At 45.3% G+C, this 8,931-nt stretch overlaps 1 long non-coding RNA gene across 1 annotated transcript in view; it reads left to right on the top strand.

Moving 5' to 3' along the window:
* Window positions 1–3,781, top strand: part of LOC114614023 — a 28,384-nt gene extending 24,603 nt beyond the window's left edge. The window contains exons 3-4 of the long non-coding RNA XR_003710263.1: window positions 2,617–2,790; window positions 3,722–3,781. This is a non-coding gene — a long non-coding RNA (uncharacterized LOC114614023). The remainder of the gene's footprint in view (window positions 1–2,616; window positions 2,791–3,721) is intronic.
* Window positions 3,782–8,931: the final 5,150 nt, after the last annotated feature.

Genomic DNA, 8,931 nt, shown 5'->3' with positions numbered 1-8,931 from the left:
ATGTGTGTGTATATGTCTGGTGTGGTGTGTATGGTATATGTGTGTGTGTATGTGTGTGTGTGTGCATGTGTGTGTGTGGTGCATATGTACTCAGAGATGAGAGTAGGATGTCACTGTTTCAGGAGGCTACATGGTCAGAGAGCTCTCAGGACCCACCTGTCTCTGCACCCCTCAACGCTGTGATCAAAGCCATGTGCATCTGTGTCTAGTGTTTCATGTGGGTGCTGTAGCCACAGCCATGTTCATCCGTGTCCAGTGTTTCATGTGGGTTCTGGGATTTGAATCCAGATCTTTCAGCGTGTAGAAGAGTGTTCATACCCACTGACCCATCTCTTTATCCCCTGTCATTCCTTTTCTTTGTGCGAATTTAACTTTTCTTTTCAAGTTTCATCATATAAACAGAGTTAGTACCTATGTGAACTTGTGTGTACATGCTCACAAATACGTGTGTAGATGGGTGGTGTGAACACACATATGGAAACATTGTGTGACATTACTCATATAAAATGCATCAGAGTCAACATATGTCAAAACTATTATTAGCTAAGTTTATATCAATAAGCATGAAATGGAGGATATTAGGTACACACACACACACACACACACACACACACTTTTAGAGCAATTGAAGCCTTTTATGGATTTCATACAGAATTAACAGAATAGTGACAAAATATATACCTAATCAAATCCATGGTATAACAACAATGAGTATTGTTGAGGGTATTAGGCAAGGAAAAACTGGAAGATTTCAGAGTTAAAAGACATATTTTAAGACATATTTATTATCAAGTTCTATTTTATTTTCTATTTGAGACAGGGTCTCACTTTAGCCCAGCCTGAGCTCAAAACTGCTATGTTTTGAGCTCCTGATCTTCTTGCCTCTACATCCAGCACTGGGATTATAGGCACGTGCTACCACACTGGGCTTGATGTGGTACTGGGAATTAAAACCTCCAGTCCCTTGAGTGCTGAGCAAGTACTTTGTCCAGTGAGTCACACTCGTATGCCCCAAGTATTTTACCATTTATCTTTGTGAGTGTGGTTCCAGGAACCAGACCCTGACTTTACACTAAACAAACATTCTTTGAGCAATATTCCCAGGTCAAATTTATAATACAGCAATGGGCACAAAAGGGTGTTAGTAAGGAAAAATCTGAGGTTTCCCATGCACTTCGGACAAAATCAAAAGGTTAGCAGTGTGATTCCAGGTAAGTAAGACCCAGTTTATCATGAGGTTTTCAGAGAAGGTAGTTCATTTGAAACTTTAGGAGCCCAGAATTTAGTCTGAAATGTCTATGCTGTGTGCAGTCTAGTCTAGTGGTCACCACAAGTCTTTAGAACAAAGGACCCAAATCCCAGCTCCTGCCTAGAGCTGGGGCATGGGTCTTCCCTTAGTGAAGATTTTATTACTCCCTATTAGTGGTTCACAAGGACTTAGTTCACTCACAACCCCCTCACTGCACAGTGGGAAGTGTAAACGCCGCCATAAATCTTCACAGCCTGCAAGAGAGCAGCCAGCCCTGCAGGCATCAGAAAGATTCCACTAGCTGAGTCTCATGTGCATTTTTCTTGTATATATTTTACAACAAGGCATCATGGTACTTGGGAGATTCAGCTTAACAGCTGGTTAAATCTGCAGGCACTTGTTTCTTGAGTAACGTTTATTGTTAGTAAAATGTGAACAAGCCCCAGGAAAGCATGGTGCCCAGGCAAGAATCAGACAGGGCTGTTCCAGGGGGTGGTCGTGCTGTGAGAGTGCGGGGTAGGCTCTGAGGGGAGGGTGGAGCAGCCCAAACAGCTTGCTTCACAACCTCAAGTGTGGTCTGTCCAGCACTTTACCTCTTGGAGGATGCCTGCTTTCCTGCCATTGGTGTGTGGAGAGTGAATAGACTCGCCCAAGAGTTGCATAAGTTATTGTTGGATTTCCCCAGTTCTTCCTGTCCTGGGTATATGTGCACACCCTCCAAGTGACTGAATGTCTTGGACAGTTTCCACATGTGTGCTGAGACATTGGCAGTAGCCAGCAGGGCAGGCGGAGAGCTGGGGGGAAGATGGGGCTCCTCTCTTCCTGTTGTGAAGATGGTGGCACTAGGACATAGGCTGAGCCAGTCAAAAGTGCAGTGTGACTGTCTCAGAAGAGTGTACTAGAGCAGGGCAGTATTTTCCACTCAGGGTAGGGCTGGGCAAGAAAGGTGTTAAGTGTAGAAGCCCACTATGTCCAAAGATGGAGGCTTACGTGTAAGTTCTCTGTCCTCACCGTCACAAACCTGCTTCTTCAATTGGGCAAGAATTGCCTTCCTCCCCTCAGGGAGGAGACATTTGTAAAACAAGCATGACTAATTTATTCTGCAATAATGCAGGATCTGTGTGTCACATTCATTTCACAAGTCCCTTGCTTAGTGAATGAATGTTGCTGGGATGTGACTGCCAGTGCCAGTCTGTTGCTGAACTCTGTCCCCATCCACAGAAAGAAGCCCACAGGGGGAGGGGTTACTTCCCCTGTCACCCTTTCAGCCACCAAAACTTGAAGTTATAAATATCTGTGTACTTGGTTGAATAACATCTCTTTGAAATTCATGTTCACCTAGAATTTCAAAATGTGACTTTATTTAGAAACTGAATCTTTGTGGACAGAATGATTAGCGTCCTGCCATTTGCAAACAGAGTACATGCCACACAGTGTGTCCTGTTGGGAAATAAAACAGTACCAACTAGGAAAAGAAGAACCCAGCCATACCTTGGAAGATCGTTTCCATTCAAGCAGACAGAACTTACAGATGCTCTAAGGTAAGTGATATAGATGATGATTTTGAAATGATGAACATTTTAGACCCAAGCAAATGGTTTTCTATCTCTCCAGTTCACAGAATTAGGTCAGTGATCATCATTGATTCACAAAATGTTTCCATCTCGGATTCATGTGTGGCCTGTATTATAAAACCATGTTATAACACTCAGAGAGTCACCAGCAACCCCAGAGCCTGGGCACTGACGATGACCCACAGCAGCCTGTGTTGTTCCATGCCCATCCTTGTGTCTAACCATCCACTGGAGCTCTGTCTTCAGCTCTTTCTTAAAAAAATGTTTTGGGCATACCTGCATCTGTGTGGCCACAAGGACCTATGGTATGACATTCTGGCAAATTCTTCAACATGAACTAATGCTATAGTCTATTGTCTGCTGCACATAGATACACTGGGCCACCTTTGCTCTTCTTCAGAAAGCCAAGCACACCTCTACCCTGGCACCCTGCTGCCTACCCATCCCCATTCTTGAGGTGCTCTTTTTCAATGAGATGGAGCCATCTAGGTCCATGGTCTCTGAGCCTACTGTCTACAATAGTTCCTTATCATTCTCCACTGAATAATTAGGCATAGTTATTCTTGGGTCCTCTTACTGTACTGTAAGCTTTGGAAGAGTGGAGATCTTTATGTTTTAAAATGATTTTATGTGCATGCATGTTTTGCCTGCATTTATGTCTGTGCATCACATGTGTGTCCAGGGCCCATGGAGGCCAGAAGAGGGTGTTAGATCCCTTAGGACTGGAGTCACAGAGAGTTATGAACTGCCACAAGGGTGCTGGAAATTGAACCTAGGTCTTTTAAAATAGCAGCCAGTGGTTTGAACTGATGAGCTATCTCTCCAGAGCCAAGATATCTTTTCTGTTTTCTTTCCTCCCCATCCTTTCTTCTTTCTTTCCCTTTGTTTTCCATCTAAGAAATGATTTCACACTGTAGCTCAGACTGACCTGGAACTCACCATGTAACCCAACCTTGCCTCAAATTTTCGGATCTCCTCCTGCCTTACCCTTCTGTCTGCTAAGATTAGAGGCATGAACCACCATGCCAGGTAAGTTTTGTCTATTACTATCCAAAGTCCTAGTACTGGGTACATAGTTGGTATTAGTAAATTGACTTGTATATTTTCTCTTAATGTACAATCATCTTTTATGCAGCTTCTACTTGCCATAACATGCTGGAAGAAGCTAAATGGAGGCTTGCTTTCCTTCTGAAGTTTAGTGTTTTAAATCTTGGAACAAAAACACCCGTTCATCAACATTACCTGGGTATGTACATGTTGTCACAGTTCTGTGGGAGCAAAGGAGGATTTCCTAGTGGAGACCACAGTGACCTAAACCTTGATGGGTGAGCAGACTTCAGCCAGGAGCCATTATAGGTGTAGCCATGCCTGAGAAGGAGTAGCAAAGCAAAGCAGAGGCGAGGGACAGAGCCATGTGTAGTGTCTCTCTGGACTGCATACAGTGTATGGGATAAAGGAAGTGTGAAGCTGCAAACATGGAGAAAGTAGGTCATGTAAGACCAAACATGACCGTTCCCTGCTAAGACCTGGGGGAGCACTGACACAGCAGAGCAGCCAACTGAGTCTGTACTGTCACCACTTGCTGCAGGGTAGAGGATAGGATAGAAGGGAGAGTGGACTAAGGTGCTTCAGGAACTGAGTCTGATTCTCATGATGCAGAGAAAGAGCTGCCAATCAGCGGCTAATTAATTCTGAGGGGATGTAAACAAGTTTTGTTGCAAACACGAGCTGCGTAAGTTGAGTTTTAGGTCTTTGTGTGATGTGTAGATGACCCAAAGAAGCTCAGTGGGATACTGGTACCTATCTGCTTCATATCGCATCTGTATACGTGGACGTTTATGAGTGTAGTCTGATAGTGAGGACTTAACAGTTATGGTTGGTCTTTAGTGTCCGTGGGGTATCCATTTTAGGACCCCTTGTAGGTACCATCGTCTGTGGATGTTCAAGTGTAATATGCACATATGACTCATGTACATCCTTCTAAATCCCTTAAATCATCTCCAGATGACTTGCAACAGCTAATACAATGTAAATACTATGTAAATTGTTGTTATACTAAATTGCTTTTGGAATAGTGACAATAAAAATCCTGTACATGTTCAATAGAGGGACAATTATTTACAAATATCTTTGATTCATAGTTGATTGGATCCTCAGATGTGGAATGGAGAGCTGGCTAGAAAACCTTTCAGAAAGCCCGTCTTAGAGCTCACCTGTGAGTGAGGGAGAGTCCGACTAAAACTTAGACTTTTAACCCATTGGGAACAGAGTGTTGGGTGCTCTTCCTTTGTGCCAGCTTCATGCCTTGGGCAGGGGAGGTCTTTAGACTGGAGCTTATAGTGTGTAAAGAGGCAGTGCTGGGCAAGGTTTGATGTCAATCCCTCTCTTCTGGATAAGGGTTTGCAAGAATCCTGGGGCTGACTTCATCTCCAATTCCTCCATTCTGGCTTCATCAATGGAGGTCTATGGTCTCATTAAGAAAAATGGCTCATTTAGTAATTTGTGCCAGGCGCTCTACCTTCCATTTCATTCCTGAAATCGTTCTGCACTCTTCCTCATATCCTGCTAACCAGCAGGCCCTGGAGACAGAAACCCATTGGTGACAGAGATAATCCTCAGAGGGACAGGAGAGACAGTAGTGAAGTAAAATCCACTCATTACTGACAGACATGTAGGCGAGGAAGAGAATGAGGAGTCCTGGGTCGCCACAGAGGGTGTGTGGACTGGGAGTAAACCAGGCTACAGTTCTTTAAAGGCCAGGCTCACACCTGAGGCTGAGGCTTTGCAGCAGCAACTGAGGATCTCCTGCTTGACCTGGCTCCTCAGCAGTTTGCTGCATCATTGGCTGACTCACTTAGTTCTGGTGGTCTGCGCTATTGTGTGGGCACACTTCTTTTTCAGAAGGGACCCAGACAAAGGCCTAATCGCAGAGCACTTTCATATTCAAACACAAGGACTTTTGTCTCAAGGTCATCTGTATGCAAATAATAAATGGAGCAGTTAAACAAATCCCTTGTAACCCATCAGGGCCTGAGTCCCTCTTTGTAATTGCCAGGGCTGTGGAGAAGGTAAACCTGAAGGGGCCGCCTTCTTGAGCATGGGGGTGGGGATTCCACTTATGTACTTCTTCCCAGGTGGGCAACACCTGGCTTTGACTGCTTTCAACACGTGTGCCAAGCAGGGGTACTGCCAGGGTTAGGAGGGGCCTCTGGAGAGCGGTAGAGAGAAAGGGGCTCAGAGGAGCAGGAGAAAGCCATCTTCAGGTGGCTCACTTGTTCTCTTCACAGAGGGTTTAAGTACCTGACATTCACAGAGGTGAGTAAACACAGAGAAGGGAACAACAGAGAAAGGATCATTCTAAGTAATTCCAGGGAGCTGTTTCCCTAGCCAGCTGCTATAGCAGAGCCAGCACACTTCAAAGACTCTCCAGTCGCCTGTCAGCTGCAGAGTCGCTCTCAGTAAAATATTGCAGGAGTGGTGAATCGTAAGTGTTGGAAGGAGGAGGTGATAGTGCTAAGCCAAGGGAGGAAAGGAGATGCAGAGTGATACCCCAGCAGGGAGGCGTGCTTATGGACCAGTGGGACCATTTTGGCTGGAGCCTAGAAGGTAAAAATGTCCTAAGAGGCAAGCTGATGTCTTCTGGCTGAGAGATGAAAGCTGGTGTATTTGGAAGGTTGTCACGACCTATTTTAAGAGGCAGCCATTCTCCAAATGGATGCACAGTTACTAGAGGGTGGGTTTGCGAGAAGCACACTGGTGAAACAGTGGAACTGCACAAGTGCAAGCAGGGCAGTTTCCGTTCTTTCCTCCCAGAGATTAAAGATGGGCAGGGCAAGGAGAGGCAAAAGCAGTGGGATCTGAGGATCGATCATAGGAGACAGGTCCTTTGAACGTTCACTTGTCCCATCAGATTTTAGATATTTAGAGATCAACACCAGTTCTGCACATAGATTTTCAACTGATGGGAGGATGGACAAGGACATGTTAGATGTAAAAGGTGGCCCATAAAAATGCTTTAATTGAGCACAGAGAAAAGAGCCTGACCAAGAACACATCTAATGCAGTGGGAAAATGATGAAGGTAAAACAACAATAACAATGCCCAGCAGGACTCTGGGTATTTTCGACCAAGATGGAAGGAAGAAGAGCAGGATGATGAATTTGATCAAGTAAAATAACCCCAGATGAGGGACAGTGACCATTAGGCCACTTCCACTGGAGAAATTTAGTTGTAGTTTGGAGAATGTGGACTCTAGAGTCTCTCCCTCACAGTAGAATGCCAAGGGCCTGATGGGAGCACCTTCATTGCAGAGCAGCACAGCGCCCCATCCTGTGGGAAGGGCTGGGTTCTGAGGACCCACTTCGGCCTCCGATGTCACCAGGTCTCTTCTCTAGCAGCTCTGCTCTGTTTCTTCTTAAGTCGACTTTTTCTTGAAGTCAAATGATGGATTTGGTGATGTCACCAAGAGTCAGAGGATTTTAATGATGTAGTCACATTTGGTAAGTCTTAGGTCTAAATGATGGACATAGTGGTACATGGAATAGAAATGCAGGGAAAGAGTCAGAGGCACTAGAAGTGCAGGGTCCATAAGACTCTCACCTCAGTGAGGTCCCATATCCACTAGAATGGGGACCCAGGAGAGAAGAAAATTATTGTGTGGTGGTGGCTATGCTGTGCTGCAGAGGACCTAGGAAGGAAGTTCTCAGAGTTTCCAGTAAGAAAAGAGGAGATGAGTGGGCAAGGCTCCTCTGATAAGAATTCCCACCCTCAGAAAGCAGTACTTTGGGAGGTGAGGCAAGTATTCTATACACATCTACACCTCAGCCCAAGAAGAACATGGCTCCTCATTGTGTCCTGTTGTGTTCTTCTGGGGGAAGTGTTTCTCAGGGCCAGGTTTAAATGCTACCTACTCTCATGTGGGGGACACGGGAGGTCATTTGAGAAAGGAGAGTCAGATGACCCAGCTCCCTAACTATGGCAGGCCAGGCCCTACAGACATAAGATGTATCACTAGAGGTGACATTCCTACTGGAGGAAGTGCATACTATGCAACTTATGACCTTGTGGAAGGTCATCCTTGCTAGGAGCCAGCAGCCTCTCATTTTCAACCTATAGAGTCATTGCCAGCATGGGCTCTGGAATAATGGGCATGGAGAGATGGCTAAGTAGTTAAGTATACCGGCTGATGTTTCAGAGGACATAGGTTCAATTCCTAGCGTACACTGTGGCTTACAATTGTCTTAACTCGAGTTCCAGGGGATCTGATGTTCCTTCTGGCTCCCACAAGCACCAGCTGCTTACATGGTATAGACATCTTTTTCTTTCTTTCTTTCTATTTTCTTGTTTTTCTTCTTATCTTTCAGCAATGCATTCTGCCAATGCCCACATACAGCACACAGTCCAACTTTCCCATGTTTCTCATGTGTGCCCACCCATGCACATACATCTGCCTCCCACGGCCTGTCCTCAGAGAGCTTCAGTGCTGATTGATAACATGGGTTGTACCGAAGGCCAAGGGCTCAGGGACATAGATGATGCCAGTGTGTTTGCTGGGGAGAGGAGGAGGCTCTTGCTGTCCATGAAGAGGCTTTTGGTGCAGGATGAGATGCAAACTAATATAAACATTAAACATTAAAACAGAACAAAATAAAAACCCTAAACAGGAAAGGCTTGAGGTCATGCCCATTAGGGTTGTGCTGGATCCTTGAGTACCTCCATCCAGAGCTGAGAAACTCTGGAAGGTCAGCTTAAGTTGAAGAGATCATACTCTGTCATCTTTCTATCATGGGTGTGCAAGTGAGCAACAGAGAGCTTGTCCTGTACGCACTCTTTAACTCCAGTAGATGTCCATAGTCCAGACCTGGCTGGAGGACTCATTCTCCTCAACCACTATTTTGTGATTGAAAAGCAGTATATGGGAGTGAGAGAGACGGCTCAGTGCTAAGAGCCCGGCTGCTTTTTCAAAGAACCCTGGTTTGAATCCAACACCTGCATGGCAGCTCATAACCACCTGTAGCCACCAGGTCCAAGGGATCCAAGTGTCCTTTCCAGGCCCCCATGGGCAACAGGCATACAGTTATACTTGCAGGCAAAACTTTTGTATATCAA

Source organism: Grammomys surdaster, unplaced genomic scaffold (assembly GCF_004785775.1).
Source record: "Grammomys surdaster isolate TR1022 unplaced genomic scaffold, NIH_TR_1.0 126298, whole genome shotgun sequence".
Classification (NCBI taxonomy): Eukaryota; Metazoa; Chordata; class Mammalia; order Rodentia; family Muridae; genus Grammomys; species Grammomys surdaster.
The sequence above is the reverse complement of the archived record's forward strand: the minus strand, read 5'-3'. Positions and strand labels throughout refer to the sequence as shown.